This window comes from Bufo bufo, chromosome 11, assembly GCF_905171765.1.
Source record: "Bufo bufo chromosome 11, aBufBuf1.1, whole genome shotgun sequence".
In the NCBI taxonomy this organism is placed as follows: Eukaryota; Metazoa; Chordata; class Amphibia; order Anura; family Bufonidae; genus Bufo; species Bufo bufo.
The window spans coordinates 73253194-73267301 of NC_053399.1; the positions used below are offsets into that span (position 1 = coordinate 73253194).

The 14108-nt window shown below is 43.7% G+C and overlaps 1 protein-coding gene across 1 annotated transcript in view; it reads left to right on the top strand.

Annotated features, from left to right (window-relative positions):
• Window positions 1-14108, top strand: part of LOC120981622 (NACHT, LRR and PYD domains-containing protein 3-like) — a 3400916-nt gene that overhangs the window by 1594969 nt on the left and 1791839 nt on the right. The window lies entirely within an intron of this gene.

The following is a 14108-nucleotide window of genomic DNA, read 5'->3' on the forward strand; positions in this document are numbered from 1 at the left end:
GGAAGGTTCTAGCCTACCGGTCATAATTTACACCGATCATAAGAACCTCACCTATTTGCAGACAGCTCAACGACTTAATCCTCGTCAGGCCCGTTGGTCTCTCTTCTTTGCCCGATTTAATTTTCAATTGCATTTTCGGTCCGCTGACAAAAATATCAAAGCGGACGCTCTCTTGAGGTCCTTTGAAACCACAGATTCAGAAGACGAACCCCAGTTCATCATTGAACCAACTAAAGTAGTCCCAGTGGCTCCAGTTAACCTGTCCAAGGTTCCCCCAGGTAAGATCTTTGTTCCGGAATCTAAACGAAGGAAGGTTTTATGGTGGGGGCATTCATCCAAGATTGCTGGCCATCCAGGTCAACGGGGGACCTTGAATCTCATCTCCAGACATTACTGGTGGCCATCCATAACCGCGGATATTGTAGACTTTGTGGCTTCCTGTACCTTGTGTGCTCAGAATAAGTCTCCCAGACTGAAACCTGCAGGTTTATTATTGCCTCTTCCGGTGCCTGAGGTCCCCTGGCATCAAATTGGTATGGACTTCATAACCGATTTACCTGTCTCAGAGGGCTGTACAGTCATTTGGGTTGTCGTTGACCGTTTTTTTAAGATGTCGCACTTTATTCCGCTTCCAGGTCTGCCATCTGCTCCTCGTCTGGCTGAGCTATTCATTTTACATATCTTCCGCCTTCATGGATTTCCCCTCCATATCGTCTCAGATAGAGGAGTACAATTCACCTCCCGGTTCTGGAGATCTTTATGTAAGTCTCTGAATGTCTCTTTGGACTTTTCTTCTGCCTATCATCCACAGTCTAACGGCCAGGTGGAACACATGAACCAAATATTGGTCAGCTTCCTGCGACATTTCACTAATGCCCATCAGGATGACTGGGTGAAGCATCTTTCCTGGGCGGAATTTGCTCATAACAATAGAGTCACCCAAGCCACAGGAAAATCTCCATTTTTTGTGGTCTATGGACGACATCCAAGTGTTCCTCTTCCCGTGCGGCCTTCTTCTGGAGTTCCTGCGGCAGATTCCTGTGTAGAGCAGCTGTCTCAGGTCTGGTCTGAAACTAAAGTATCGCTTCGGAGAGCAGCGGGCCAGATGAAAAGGTCTGCGGATAAGAGGCGCAGACCTCCTCCTCAGTTTGCCATTGGAGACAAGGTATGGCTTTCTTCTAAGAATATCCGTCTCAGACTTCCCTCTTACAAACTGGCTCCGCGATTCTTGGGACCTTTTTCTGTGATCAAGAAAATTAATCCTGTTGCCTACAAGCTCAAACTACCTGCTACCTTGCGGAATCCCAACTCATTTCATGTTTCGTTACTTAAGCCAGCTGTCTTTAACAGGTTTTGCAAAGGCACTTCACAGAACCCTCCTCCTGTCACTATGGATGATGAGTTTGAAGTTAAGGACATTCTAGACAGGAGGATTATCAGAGGTAAGACCTTCTATTTGGTGGACTGGAAGGGCTACGGGCCTGAAGAAAGGTCATGGGAATCTGCAGAGAATATTCATGCCCCTCTGTTGCTGAAGAAATTCCTCTCCAGGTCAGCCGTGTGGAGGAGGGGGCGTAAGAGGGGGGGTACTGTCAGTATGGGATCTGCATCTCCACTGCAGGGTGGCAGATCGCTGTCTACACATTGCAGCACTATGGGTCCCAGTACTGGCTTACCTTGTAGGAGACGCAGGTGCCCGCCAGCATACCGCCGCATCCGTCCTCTTTGCCAGGTGTCATCTGATGCGCTATAGCATGCGCGCGCGCACCTCTCCCTTTCTTATAGGAGTAGGCAGCTGGTTCCTGATTACCATCCCCACCCGGAGACGGGACTATTTGTATTTAAGGCAGCTTCACTCATCATGAAGTGCCCAAGCGTGGTTGTTGTACCTCTTGACTCCCGCTGAAGCATTCCTCTGTGTCTGTTTATTGGATTTCCTGGATTCTGACCTCTGCTTCGTTTGACTATGCATCTGCCTGCTGTCTGTTTATTGGATCACCTGGATTATAGACCTCTGCACTGCCTGACTACGTGTCTGCCCATCTCCTCCTGTAAGTCTGCCTGGATCCAGATCCTGCACTGCCTATGAGACTGCTTATATCTGCACTGCCTGACAATGAGACTGCTTATATCTGCATGCTATATTGCTCTGAACTTTGTGTTGCCTGTATCTGTCAAGTGACTTTTGAATACTGTCTGCCAGTAAAGACCATCTGTTCCTTTATTCTGCCTTTGTTGGACTCTGTTCACACTACTGCAGGTAGCTGCATTCAAGGTAACCAATGCAGACACCAGGGTCCTGTCTCTGAGAGTCAGCAGTCAGCAATTTTGGACTAATTCCCAGTCCTCTATCAGCTGACACAGAGGATCCACATCCTCTGGTCGTAACACACAGAAATTCATTGTAGCTATAAACAATAGTGCTCAGTGCCTATAATACATCCATGCTGACTTCTGAAACTGCAATCCTAACCCTTCCCAGCATTTCTTATCCATTGAAATGACAGCTCTGTTTAACTGCAAAACAAAATGGCTGCCTCCAGAAAATAAATATGGCAGCCTCCATGAAAATTTCAATAGATGGAACACTGAGCGTGTCGCAAAAGTTACCTTCAGCATCCATGGATGATGACATCACAATGGACCCTTGCTGTTTTTCTTCCTGGCAGCAGCCATGATCCTTCATTCTTCAGTCAGGTGTGGATCCATGCACATCTAAAGGTATGGGTGCCAATCAACAGGTAAGGGTGCGTTTTTGTGTGTGTCAAACAAAGGTGTCAGTTTATGGAAAGAGTTGTTTGAGGAAAAATTGTCACTTCTGTGCATGATGGAATACTGTCCAGCGTCTATTAGCAGGCCCACAACACAAAAGCCTTCTTATCTGTTTCTGAAGGAATGACCATATAACCTCCAATAGTACCCCTCTTTACCCTTTGTCGCAACTTGGGGGAAAGAAGCGGCCACCGACAAAGCTATGCCTTTTTTTTGGATTTTGCTTTTTGGCCACTGCAATGCAGGTGCAGATCAGTTTATCGTCTACAAATCACCAGCTATCATGAGATACCATACCTTTTATGGTTTATTGTAGCTGGCAGAATGAGAATGCGCCTGTTGTCCAATCAAAGTTATGTGCTATTATTGAATGTACTTAGCACCTCTGCAATTGCTCTACCTGCTCCTGGAATCCAAAAGCAGGTTCTAACCCAGAATTTTATTGTAGCTATAAACAATAGTGCTCAGTTTCTATAATACATCCATGCTGACTTCTGTAACTGCAATCCTAACCCTTCCTAGCATTTCTTATCCATTGAAATGACAGCTCTGTTTAACTGCAAAAGAAAATGGCTGCCTCCAGAAAATCAATATGGCAGCCTCCATGAAAATCTCAATAGATGGAACACTGAGCGTTTCACAATGGAACCCTTCAGCATCCATGGATGATTACATCACAATGGACCCTTGCTGTTTTCCTTCCTGGCAGCAGCCATGATCCTTCATTCTTCAGTCAGGTGTGGATCCATGCACATCAACGGGTATGGGTGCCAATTAACAGGTAAGGGTGCGTTTTTGTGTGTGTCAAACAAAGGTGTCAGTTTATGGAAAGATTTGTTTGAGAAAAAATTGTCGTTTCTGTGCAAAATGGAATACTGTCCAGCGTCTATTAGAAGGCCCAGAAAACAAAAGCCTTCTTATCTGTTACTGACTGTATGGCCATATAAACTCCAAGAGCACCCCTCTTTACCCTCTGTCGCAACTTGGGGGAAAGAAGCGGCCACCGACAGAGCTATGCCTTTTCTGGTTTTTGCTTTTTGGCCACTGCAATGCAGGTGCAGATCAGTTTATCGTCTGCAACTCACCAGCTATCATGAGATACCATACCTTTTATGGATTTTTGTAGCTGGCAGAATGAGAATGCGTCTGTTGTCCAATCAAAGTTCTGTGCTATTATGGTATGTACTTAGCACCTCTGCAATTGCTTTACCTGCTCCAGGAATCCAAAAGCAGGTTCTAACGCAGAATTTCTTTGTAGCTATAAACAATAGTGTTTAGAGACTAGAATACATCCATGCTGACTTCTGCGGCTACAATCCTAACTTTTCCCAGCATTTCTTATCCATTGAAATGACAGCTCTGTTTAACTGCAAAACAAAATGGCTGCCTCCAGAAAATCAATATGGCTGCCTCCATGAAAATTTCAATAGATGGAACACTGAGCGTGTCACAATGGAACCCTTCAGCATCCATGGATGATGACATCAAAATGGATCCTTGCTGTTTTTCTTCCTGGCAGCAGCCATGATCCTTCATTCTTCAGTCAGGTGTGGATCCATGCACATCAACAGGTATAGGTGCCAATAAACAGGTAAGGGTGCGTTTTTGTGTGTGTCAAACAAAGGTGTCATTTTTTGGAAAGATTTGTTTGAGGAAAAATTGTCGCTTTTGTGCAAAATGGAATACTGTCCAGCGTCTATTAGCAGGCCCAGAACACAAAAGCCTTCTTATCTGTTTCTGAAGGTATGACCATATAAACTCCAATAGTACCCCTCTTTACCCTCTGTCGCAACTTGGGGGAAAGAAGCGGCCACCGACGGAGCTATTCCTTTTTTGCTTTTTGGCCACTGCAATGCAGGTGCAGATCAGTTTATTGTCTGCAACTCAACACCTATCATGAGATACCTTACCTTTTATGTTTTTTTGTAGCTGGCAGAATAAGAATGCGCCTGTTGTCCAATCAAAATTGTGTGCTATTATTGAATGTACTTAGCACCTCTGCAATTGCTCTACCTGCTCCAGGAATCCAAAAGCAGGTTCTAACCAAGAATTGTAATGTAGCTATAAACAATAGTGCTCAGTGCCTATAATACATCCATGCTGACTTCTGTAACTGCAATCCTAACCCTTCCCAGCATTTCTTATCCATTGAATGACAGCTCTGTTTAACTGCAAAACAAAATGGCTGCCTCCAGAAAATCAATATGGCAGCCTCCATTAAAATTTCAATAGATGGAACAGTGAGCGAGTCACAATGGAACCCTTCAGCATCCATGGATGATGACATCACAATGGACCCTTGCTGTTTTTCTTCCTGGCAGCAGCCATGATCCTTCATTCTTCAGTCAGGTGTGGATCCATGCACATCAACAGGTATGGGTGCCAATCAACTGGTAAGGGTGCAATTTTGTGTGTGTCAAACAAAGGTGTCAGTTTTTGGAAAGATTTGTTTGAGGAAAAATTGGCGCTTCTGTGCAAAATGGAATACTGTCCAGCGTCTATTAGCAGGCCCAGAACACAAAAGCCTTCTTATCTGTTTCTGAAGATATGACCATATAGACTCCAAGAGTACCCCTCTTTACCCTCTGTCGCAACTTGGGGGAAAGAAGCGGCCACCGACGGAGCTATGCATTTTTTGGTTTTTGGTTTTTGGCCACTGCAATGCAGGTGCAGATCAGTTTATCGTCTGCAACTCAACACCTATCATGAGATACCATACCTTTTATGGTTTTTGTAGCTGGCAGAATGAGAATGCGTTTGCTGTCCAATCAAAGTTGTGTGCTATTATTAAATGTACTTAGCACTTCTGCAATTGCTCTACCTGCTCCAGGAATCCAAAAGCAGGTTCTAACCCAGAATTTTATTGTAGCTATAAACAATAGTGCTCAGTGCCTATAATACATCTATGCTGACTTCTGTAACTGCAATCCTAACCCTTCCCAGCCTTTCTTATCCATTGAAATGACAGCTCTGTTTAACTGCAAAACTAATTGGCTGCTTCCAGAAAATCAATATGGCAGCTGAAAGAATATATCCCGTCTCAATGCACCGTGATTTCATCCTTTGTCCCCGAAGACAGACGTCTGGAGAACATGTCAGTGACACAAGCAGTATGATGTCAGTAACAGTTCTATTTATTACTTGTTGTACAGGCCTTATATACGTTCATGCATACATACAAGAATAGCTGCAGCTCTCATTACAATAATAGCAGTTCTTTTTACAGACAGCAACTCTTGTTATAATAATGCTGACTAGAAACTTTTCCTTATACAGAGAGGAGGTACATGTATATATAGTCACCCTTCAATATGATGTCACCCAACCTCCTGTCCTTCATACAGAACATACAGCTAATTCTTATTAACCCTTCAATCCCCTCTTATGTCATGAATATGACTTATCTTCTTTTCTCTCATAGAGAGGTAAGTAGCATATGATTGTCTAGGATCTGTGGGTTTTGGACACATTACACAAAACATCTGTATGAGGGAAGGGATACACTGGATGCATTAACATGACAATCAAGGAAGCAATAATAATTATAATACTGATCAATAATGTTCTAAACCAACTCAAATCCGGCAGCCAGCTCAATAACCAGTCCCACCAGGAGGATGACTCAACATCTTTTCTGATATTATTAGCAATTTCATGTAACCCTTGAATATGGGACTGGATTGATCTGGAATGATCAGATAAATTAAAGCAACACATTCCTTTAAAATCTTGACATCCTATATTATGTTTCAGTAACAGATAATCTACAGTAAATCTAGTTTCTAGCACTGCTCCTCTTATGCCTTGTATATCTAAAAGCATGTCTGATAAACCGATAGAAGTATGATTCAGAGATTTATATATAGCCAGTCCAGGCACTTCTAATATAGAGGCGCCCAAACTTGTATATTCTGTACGTCTGAGAAGGGGTAAAGTAGAGTCACAGTCTTCTGATAAAGTCTTGGTAACTGATCTGTAAGCTCTCCTGATAGGGGGTTGACTGGGAAGGGCCAAAGTCAGCCTGGAAAACGCACAGGGACCTCCAATAACATTAGCAGGAATGTAATTGTAAGTGTTGTTACCACAAGACAAAAACCATCCCTTAGGGAGCATTATATTATAAATAAAACTGGGAGTCACAATGGTCTTATTACAACTCATGGAATTATTCAGGGAGCTAGCAAGCCTACTATTCTTTTTACAGGTGTCGTCAATATACTCATATACACTATTCTTAGGTAATCCACTTTTTATGTCTCTCTTATCACAATATAAAGTCATATCATGGGAAAAGGTAAAACAAGTTTCTGCTGCAGTCACGTTAATAGTAGTTATTCTAATATTATTCCTAATATTTCCTAATTTCTGACACTCCCCACAGAGGTCATACAAGGGAATAAAAGATTGTGAATTCTTAGCCATCGCCCAGACTTCAAAGAGGAATTCATCGGGTGTAGGCACAGCAACAACACATGTTTGTATAAGATCCCGTGGGCTCTGTAAGGCTACTTTCACACCTGCGTTCAGGTGTCCGCTCGTGAGCTCCGTTTGAAGGGGCTCACGAGCGGTCCTGAACGCAGCCGTCCGGCCCCAATGCATTCTCAGTGGAGGCGGATCCACTGAGAATGCATCCGCCTGCCAGCGTTCAGCCTCCGCTCCGCTCAGTGAGCGGACACCTGAACGCTGCTTGCAGCGTTCGGGTGTCCGCCTGGCCGTGCGGAGGCGAGCGGATCCGTCCAGACTTATAATAGAAGTCAATCGGGACGGATCCGCTTGAAGATGACACCATATGGCTCAATCTTCAAGCGGATCCGTTCCCTATTGACTTTCAATGTAAAGTCTGAACGGATCCGCTCAGGCTACTTTCAGACTTAGAAAATTTTCTAAGTTATAATGCAGACGGATCCGTTCTGAACTGATGCAAACGTCTGCATTATCGGAGCGGATCCGTCTGATGAAACATCAGACGGATCCGCTCCGAACGCTAGTGTGAAATTAGCCTTAGTCTTTAAGGCACAATGAACTAACATTTAGAGAATTTGCCATCCTGACTATACTATTCTGTTCAGAATAAAAGGGGACAGGAGCCAAGGGATCTTGCTCCTGAGTTCCTCTATATACTGACTGATTATTTGGTGCACCACAGAAGAAACTCATCTCCTCTGGGTGATAAATACATGTAATAAGCCAGACTGGCAAGAAAACACAAAGATTAATAATTATCAGCAGACAAACAAATCTCCCAGAATATTGTGGGGTCATCATCTTCAGCCTGTGGCAAGACACTTTTCAGGAAACTTCTTCTGAGATCCCCTCTTTGTTCAGGGATTTCACACCTGCTTCACCCTCTTTATCTTTGTCTGTCACCGGAGAAGAAGCCTAAGGGACCCTTTTCACTTTGCTAGCGTGAATCCAGATTGGAGCCTCTTCTGTGAGAATCGCTGTTCTGGTGACTGCTACCACTCGGGTGGGTGGTCCAAACGGGAACTGTTTTCGTCCTTTTGCCAGGCGCTGGACTATCACCACATCTTCTGGTTGGAAAGGATGCGTAGGTTCCTATAGAGAGAAAGGAGAGGCACTAGCAATATCTTGTTCAAATTGATCTAAGATTTTTACAAGTTTCCTCACATATTCTGCGTGTACTACTTCTAGACCCCCTTTTTCTATCACAGGGGCCTTTGGACCCCAAGGGTTGGGGAAGGTCTTTCCATTTAGGACCTCAAGTGGTGAGTGACCAGTATTCTTATTAGGCTGCATCCTAATTTCTGCTACATATAATACAATGTGTAACATAAGATTGTACCTTTGATCTAAGACCTAGTATTAAAAAATCTCTCTGAATGAAGTCAGTGGTTGCCTGTGCTCCCCTATAGCCAAGACCATGATACTGTGCAATTAAAATCTGGGCGCTTGCAACTGGGATACATGGCTTCCCCTCTTTGCAGAGAAGACCCGTATTAGGGTCTTGTACTGCACCTACCGACTGCCATTCTATTTTGTCACTACTGGTAGACAAATCCTGGAGGCTGAGCAATAGATTGTCAGTAAGGGTAATGTCTGGAACTAGGGAGGGCATTTGAACTGTTGCTGCCGTTCTAATAGCAGCCTATTTTGCTGCCTGAACAGCTAGGGCATTCCCTTTAGCTATGTGTGTTTGGAGACCAGTATGTGCCTTACAATGGATAATAGCAACTTTGCTCGGTAATTGGATGGCGGCCAGGAGATCATGTACTAGGGTGGAATGTGAAATTTGTCTCCCATCTGCAGCTATGAAGCCTCTTTTCTGCCAGATTACCCCATGATTGTGTACAACCCCAAAGGCATACTTGGAATCGGTGTATACATTTACATTATTCCCCTCAAAAAGACAACAAGCTCTAGTGAGGGCAATCAGTTCAGCAGCTTGGGCCGAATGTGGCTGCTGAGTTGAGGATTAGAGAGCAACAAAACTTTATATCCACTCAGTCTTTGTGCTGACATATGTTGCGTATTATGTTCCTCAATAGGGCCTGAACATTGTGTGAGGTATAAACTTCATTAGCGTCTCCATACGAGACAAATCACAGTAAAAACACATAGAAAACAATGGATGGTGGAAAAAAGAGCACACAAGATGACATGGAGCACGACTAAAACCTGAAATGGCAAATTAATACAAACAATAAATGGGTAAATATAGCACATATGTGCATGTAGGCCAAGCAGGATGTCAAAAATACATATAGTCAGGCAGAACTATAAAAGCTAAGTAAAGATATCATACATTGTAACCAGGACGTAAATATAAAGTGCAAAGTGCAAATATCGCAGAGTACATGGATAACTAAAGCTGAATAGTTCACTATGACGCCATGAACAAAATACCTGTGTAATGCTCCAGCAACCCCAACGTGTACACAAGTGTACACACTTCCCCCTGAAGAAGCTTGCGTGAAACGTACGTTGGGGTTGCTGGAGCATTACACAGGTATTTTGTTCATGGCGTCATAGTGAACTATTCAGCTTTAGTTATCCATGTACTCTGCAATATTTGCACTTTGCACTTTATATTTACATCCTGGTTACAATGTATGATATCTTTACTTAGCTTTTATAGTTCTGCCTGACTATATGTATTTTTGACATCCTGCTTGGCCTACATGCACATATGTGCTATATTTACCCATTTATTGTTTGTATTAATTTGGCATTTCAGGTTTTAGTCGTGCTCCATGTCATCTTGTGTGCTCTTTTTTCCACCATCCATTGTTTTCTATGTGTTTTTACTGTGATTTGTCTCGTATGGAGACGCTAATAAAGTTTATACATATATAATACTATTGAGTGCGAGTCCTGTCTTTCTCTTTTTGGTGTACTACTATACGTGCTGGCTTTGCACGGGTACTCACTTTTGTGAGTAATTTATTATTGGTGCTTATTGTGTGAGGTATGCAGAGCGGTGGGATGACCTAGGGTGATAGGCGTGGCCATCTCAGCGACCATAGCACAGGCTGCCAAACTCCTGAGACACGCAGGCATGCCCTGAATCTGTATGGGAACCACTTTTGAGAAAAAAGCGACAGGGCGGTATTTACCTCCATGATCCTGCGCCAGGACTCCTGCCATGGTTTTACAATTGTCCCTGGCAAATAAGTGAAACATCACGCCATAGTTTGGTAGGCCCAAACCAGGATTTAAAACTATTGTACATTTCAAATGACTAAAAGCTTGTAACATGTCATCAGACCATTTAATGGAGTCAGGCATCTCAGTATGAGTGGCTTGTCTCAGAATATTATCATAGTAGGAACAATCAGCAATCCATTGGCGGCAGTAACCAATCATGCCAAGAAAGGTCAACATGTCTTTCTTGGTTTGTGGACGGGGCAGACCCAGAACGGAGGTAATTCTGGCATGGCTGATTCTCCTCTCACCTTTACTGAGAACAAAGCCCAAATACTCAACACTTTCCATACACCATTGTAATTTCTTCCTAGAAACTTTGTGACCATTTTCACATAACCACAGTAGTAAACTAACACAGTCTGCCTGGCAGGCCTCCCGAGTATAACTACATATGAGGAGATCGTCCACATATTGTAGAAGGACAGAACCATGAGGGGCAGTCCCAGGGCGCAGTGTATTTTGGAGGACAATGGAGTAGACTACTGGGGAGTCTACATAACCCTGAGGCATTCTACACCATGTAATGTAAAAGCAAAAAGTGGCCATGTCTCCTTGTCAACTAGGACAGAAAAAAATGCATTCTTCAAATCAATAACAGAGAAAAACTCTGTATGGGCAGAAATAGCTGATAGCAGAGATGGTACGACTGGAACCACAGGGGCTATAGGTATAATAACAATCTTATTAATATCAACTACTTCAATAGGTTCCTTTAACAAGGTGACCCCTACAGTCATAAAAGTGAACTGTTCCTCAAGGTCATGATGATGATGAGGTATATGTTCAGGTTTGGGGAAACATTTTTTTGTGATCTAAGGCGCATGGGAGATATGACATCTCTAGTGTTAGAAATGTGTGAATTGTATTCTACATGTTCTCGTAACTCCAGGACAACAACTGGTCAATCCCAAACTGTCAGAAACTGCATTTTTAGCTCAGGAGCCATCCCCCCTCCCCTTACTGCTGTCACTCGAAGCCTTGTGTATGTAATGGACATGAGGAGAAGGGGGGCAGGGTGCTGCGGGCAGCGTCTGAACTATCACCCAACAGATACTTTGAAGAAGAAGTGTGTACTGTAAAAGGACTCTAGAGTGTAAGCTCTTCTCCTCCTATCTTCTTCCCTTTTGAGCCAATTTAATAATGCCGGGGCCTCAAAGTACTTTTTAATCTATGTCATCTTTTAGAAGGGACGGATATATCTGTGGGATATTTCCTAAATAGGGAGGAGGGGGCTTCTGGAGTGAACTCCTTGTCAATTCTTTTTCTAACTCATGTTTCTTTTTATATATATATATCCCTCCTGGTTCCCTGCCTTCTGCTTGTGAACCTTATGATGTGGTCTATCATACCAGTATCGTGCATAAGTAAGGCAATTTTCCCGTCTTGCCTGCATATACTGCATGTCCCACTGGGGGTCTGGACCATAATATGGGTAAGCTTCAGTGTCACCCAAACATAACCTTTCTCACCATATCCATATGGAAGGTGTCATTAGCCCCTTCCCGAGGGGACAAATTTATACTCTTTATTGCCTCTGTCCATCTCAGCATATTATCTACCCAGGGAGGAACTAAAGAATAATCAGTCCCACAGACTCGGGCTACTTAATCCCTACATGTTTCTCCTACATTCGGAGGGGGTGGAGAGACCTTTCCTTGCTTTGCACCCATTACTTAAAACTTAATTGAGATGGAGGCAGAGCAAAATTTTCCCCAGAACCGTGAAGGACTTATGTCTATGCACAACTTCCTGCTCAACTGTCTGTTAGTATAATCCCTTAACATAGTTACTTGCGTTCACCAGTTGCTGGGTTAGAAGGTCACCCAGGACACACACAATAAAGTTAGTACATTTTTCACAGTATCAATTGCTGCTTACCTTCAGCATAAAAAGTACTTAATGCTTCATAACATCATAACATAACATAAAGTATAAAAAAAAGCGACAGAAAAGAAGCAACAGACAGGGGGTGACAAGAGAAATCAAGGTGCAGACTCTATATGAATTCTTCCCAAAAAAATTCCTCTAGTAAATCCTTCCCCTTAAAGGATATATCTAATAAATACTTCCCCAAAGAATTTATCTGTGTGACCTGGCCAGGCGTCTATTTACAGTCTATCTTCCCTAAAGACAGACACCATTATTTTTCATTCTATCTTCCCTAAAGACAGACACCATTATCTTTCAGAATGTCTAAAGCGGATTCAAAATAGAAGCAACAGAAAATTTTACGGAAAGTATCGGAATGTCCCCAGTCGTTAGACAGGAATGTTCCGTTACTTACCGAATTCCTGTATTATCTATTCCGCGGACGATCCCCCAACTGAAAGGGTAATATTTCCTTATCAATGCACCTCGATTTCTTCCTTTGTCCCCGAAGACAGACGTCTGGAGAACATGTCAGTGACACAAGCAGTATGATGTCAGTAACAGTTCTATTTATTGTTTTGTCATACAGGCCTTATATACATTCATCCATACATACAAGAATAGCTGCAGCTCTGATTACAATAATAGCAGTTCCTTCTACAGACCGGCAGCTCTTGTTATAATACTGCTGACTAGAAACTTTTCCTTATAGAGACAGGAGGTACATGTAAATATAGTCACTCTTCAATATGATGTCACCCAACCTCCTGTCCTTCATACAGATCATACAGCTAATTATATTTAACCGTTCACTAACCTCAACATGAACCTTACTTCTCCTGAAATAGCCTGTTGCCGGACCTCCGGTACACAATACGGCTTTAACCGTACCCTGACGTGGGGCTCGGTGACGATGTCATGTCGGACTACCTAAGTTCGACCAGGAAGCTCAGAGAACACATCTCTATTTCGACTCACCAACTATTTGGCTTCCTGAGCTTGTTTGGTCGACAGACCACCCGCTATCTTTACCGCGGAGGTGCCCCCCGGGACCTCGGGTGGGGCCGGGATCTTCCCCGCAGACAAGACAGTGCTTGGGCCATCCCCAACGAGACACTCCCTATCTCTCCACGATTTCAGTAAATTTACATGATATACCTGTTCTGGCTTCCGCTGACCTGGCTGGGATATCCTGTAATTCACTGACCCTACCTTCTCTTTTACCTCGTAGGGACCTTGCCACCGTGCCAAAAACTTACTGTCAATTGTGGGGACTAGCACGAGTACCCGGTCACCCGGGTTAAATGTCCGGACCTGGGCACTCCGGTTGTATACCCGGCTCTGTGCCAGTTGGGCGGCCTCCATGTGTTCCCGGACGATTGGTAGGACTGTCTCTATACGGTCCTGCATCTTTTCTATATGCTCTATAATACTTTTGTGTGGGGTGGGCTGTTGCTCCCATGCCTCTTTAGCAATGTCCAGCAATCCTCTTAGACGTTGACCGTATAATAGCTCGAAGGGCGAGAATCCCGTAGATGCCTGGGGCACTTCTCGCACTGCGAACAAGACATACGGCTGTAACAGGTCCCAATCCTTTCCGTCTTTGGCTACAGTTCTTTTCAGCATAGTTTTTAAGGTTTTGTTAAAGCGATCCACCAGTCCGTCAGTTTAAGGATGGTATACGGACGTGTGTAACCGTTTAACCCCTAAAAGCTTGCAGAGCTCCCTCGTCACCTTGGACATGAAGGGGGTCCCCTGGTCGGTCAGGATCTCTTTTGGAATCCCCACCCTTACAAACATAC